Source organism: Sinocyclocheilus grahami, unplaced genomic scaffold (genome assembly GCF_001515645.1).
Source record: "Sinocyclocheilus grahami isolate Dianchi unplaced genomic scaffold, SAMN03320097.WGS_v1.1 scaffold9924.1, whole genome shotgun sequence".
NCBI lineage: Eukaryota > Metazoa > Chordata > Actinopteri > Cypriniformes > Cyprinidae > Sinocyclocheilus > Sinocyclocheilus grahami.
Window position 1 is genome coordinate 1 of NW_015512933.1, and position 3,335 is coordinate 3,335.

Here is a 3,335-nt window from a genome sequence, read left to right on the forward strand (position 1 = left end):
TGTGTGTGTGTGTGTGTGATTTATTTTGTTGAAGATGCTGAAGGATGTTGGTTGGGTATGTTAAAGAAGTTAAACACAACACTACGCCTTTCTCTGTCTAAATGCACTCTTTTTTTATTTATTTTTTTATAGGTGACTGAATATCTGAATGGTCAAGAATCTGCCAAGAGTGCCAGGGTAAGAGCTGCAATTTTAAACTCTCTTCCTCTTTAATTCTTTCCTTTTTATCGCACAGCTCTAAATTCTGATTGGTCAACCACACTATTTTGCAGCAATTTATTTATTTATAGATAGCATTTAGATAAGGTCCCATTAGTTACCAAACAAGCGGACGCTGCTGCTAAAGAAGCACTACCCACAGATGTTGAAAGGTGTTTCATACCACCCTCAGATCTTAAAACGTACCGCAGTATCTTGCGCAATTAACAAGTGGCAAAAGGAATGAGATCAGTGTATAAAATTAACCCTGCTGTGGGTAAAAGTTGCATCTTTATTTTCAGCAATCACTGATCAGCTCATATATGCATAATGCCAAATAGGACATTCCAGAATGACACACAAGTTCATAATGAAGTTAAGAACTCAAATTCAAATGAAGATTCACCAGTATGCTCTTTATGCCAGAGTTCAGTTTGTTTTAAGTATTTTATTAAATTGTGGTGGTTTGAAGTCTTTTAGGAAATGTTAATTACTCTTCAAACACTTTTGAAGAAATTTTGAACAGATTCAAACCTGAATCAATTTTAGAATTTTTATCTAAATGTACTTTGATATAACCTGATATAGGTTTTAAATTTCTCTAAAACTATTTCAACTTGTAATGAAAACAGAAAACTGACATGACATAAAAACATCAACCAACCAAACCATTAGTTAACATTAGTAAATGCAATAACGTTAACTAACAATGAGGAATTTTGTTTTGTTTTCAGAACTGGCTTTGGCTCACACATCCAGCTTTGATACCTGTAACATCCACTTTTGTGTAGCGTGGTGCACATCGAACAATCTTTTGACTAAAACATGCTCCATATGACAGGCCAATGGCTGTTTAACAAGACTCGATCAGAAGAGAGAACCATGCCAACCCAAGAGCTTGATGATGATGTCCCTGCTAACGATGGCGCTAATTATCATAGATATTAATTCGCTTAATTCTCTCCGAGTTAACAGCCACATGCACACCGATGCTAGAAATGGAGAGAAAACCTAAAAGCCTCTTTATGACACACAAAATGATTTCCCATCTTCCCTAAGAATCTCTGAAGCCAGAACGATTCACTATCGCACAAATAAAACATTTCGCTGTTTTATGTGGCAAAACCGATGTAAAATAAAAGGGCTGTGATGGAATTTGTTGGAGGTAAAGCCTTCACGCGTGACTGGATGTGAAAGGACTAGAGTTAAAGAGCACCGTAAACGACCATTCGCCTCGTTATTACTGAGGTGTGATTATGTTAGAGACCGGCTCGTGTTTTAATGATCCTGTCTACACGCTGGCCATCTGCGCCTCAGTCTCACAGATACAAGAGCAGAAATGCTTATCAGAATTTAATGATGGTGAATCAGTGCTGTCAAATGACTTAAAGCCCCACTTTGTTGCTTATTAATGTTTCATTGCAGTTATTTAGAATTTGGGGGGGGGGGTTCCAATGTTTCACAAATATTTTTTTCCTTTCAACAATTATTTCAACAATTATTTTACCCTACATGTCCGCATGCACAGAAGAAGCCCATCTAAAACATCAAAGATCTGCTGCTTTGAGGATTTGTCTTCATTATAATCTATGATGCTTTCAATGCAGGGTCAATAAAAGTATCATATATGCAAGAGTACAGTGCTTGAAATATATATAAAGTGTGAATGTAATACTATTTCGTCAGCCTAGCTTCAGCAAAGCCACAATGAAAGTCTCCAAACTGCATTTGAAATCTGAATTAATTTTAGTTGTAAGTAATTGAATTGTTTTTTAAATGTGTACAGTTAGAGCTATATTTTAACTCTATTTTTAATTGATGAATTTTCCGTTTCATTTGCAGCTCAACATTTGGCGTTATGGAGATTTCCGTGATGATGACGCGGATGAGTTCGGGTACCGCCGCTAAGTCGTTGTTCCAAAGACCTTGTGGAAGACGAGATGTATTCGCAGAGAACACAAAAAAACTAAAATCATGAAAAACAAAACATCAGTATACTCTTATTTTTTTTCTAATGTTGAACATTTGCCTCTCTTGTTTTTTTTTTTTTTACTTTTTTTAATACTCTGTGCATATCCTCACTTCTGCCCAAGGGCTTTGTTTCTTATCCTTTTCTTATTTTATTTTATTTTAAAGCGAGTAGGCTACAGATAACTCTACCTGTAGCTGCTTCAAATAGGACCAACGTACTTACCTTAATCTTAAATTTTGACATGTTAGCCAATCACCTTTTTCATGTAAATTTTTAGCCAATCACCAGCTGTCAAACCCCATCCTAGCAAACCTGATCTGCCCAATCAGATTTCTATATTTTGGGGCAAGACATTTAAAGAAGTGAGGAGGATGCACAGAGCAACCATGAACTCAACAGCTTGCTGAGAAAACGCCTCCTTAATCATGAGATTCTATATTTCAGTATATAATATATATGGATATTTTGAAGTTAGATCAAAAGTAACCAAGTGAACTTACTGAGCGTATTTTTGTCTCTCTCTCTCTCTGATGTGATCCGAGTGTTCAGTGACATTTCTGGGCGTTTGTATAGGATGTGTGTTTTCTCTTTTTCTGTGGCAAAAGAACTGCTGCCAGCACCTTTACAAGCGTCTCTCGGCCTACTCTGTGAGGTTTACTCAACGGTCATCGTTTCTTCTTTTCCCGCTTTTGCCCGCCATACAGAAACAGTGTTTGAATTTATTTCCTTCGGAGGTAGACCCTGTCATTGTATTTAAATCTGATCAATAAAAATGAGCAAAGTGCCATGTTGTCTGGCTGGATTTGAGGGTTGTGGTGATGCAGAGTTCCTTTCTTTGAACATTTACTGCACAGTTTGGTGTCATTTAGAGCCACATGAAGAACATTAAAAAACACTATAGTTGCTACAATACAAAGGCAAAACACAGTAACTACACCAGTGCTGAAACGGAGAAAAATAATTTCTGGTATTTCCATTGATTTGGTATTAATTCACGCTTAATACTGATGAAATACAATTAATAAGTTAAAGTGAGTGATCACTCAAAAATGAAAATTGTCATAATTTACTCACCCTCAACTTGTTCCAAACGTGTATGAATTTCTTTCTTCTGCATAATACAAAAGAAAATATTTTGAAGAATGTGCATAACCAAACAGTTTCT

General features: G+C 36.2%; 1 long non-coding RNA gene across 1 annotated transcript; it reads left to right on the forward strand.

Annotated features, from left to right (window-relative positions):
- The first annotated feature begins 131 nt into the window (after positions 1 to 131).
- LOC107578371 (uncharacterized) lies at positions 132 to 2,955 on the forward strand. Its single transcript, XR_001608337.1, has 2 exons — positions 132 to 177; positions 2,041 to 2,955. It is a non-coding gene; the product is annotated as an uncharacterized lncRNA (long non-coding RNA).
- Positions 2,956 to 3,335: the final 380 nt, after the last annotated feature.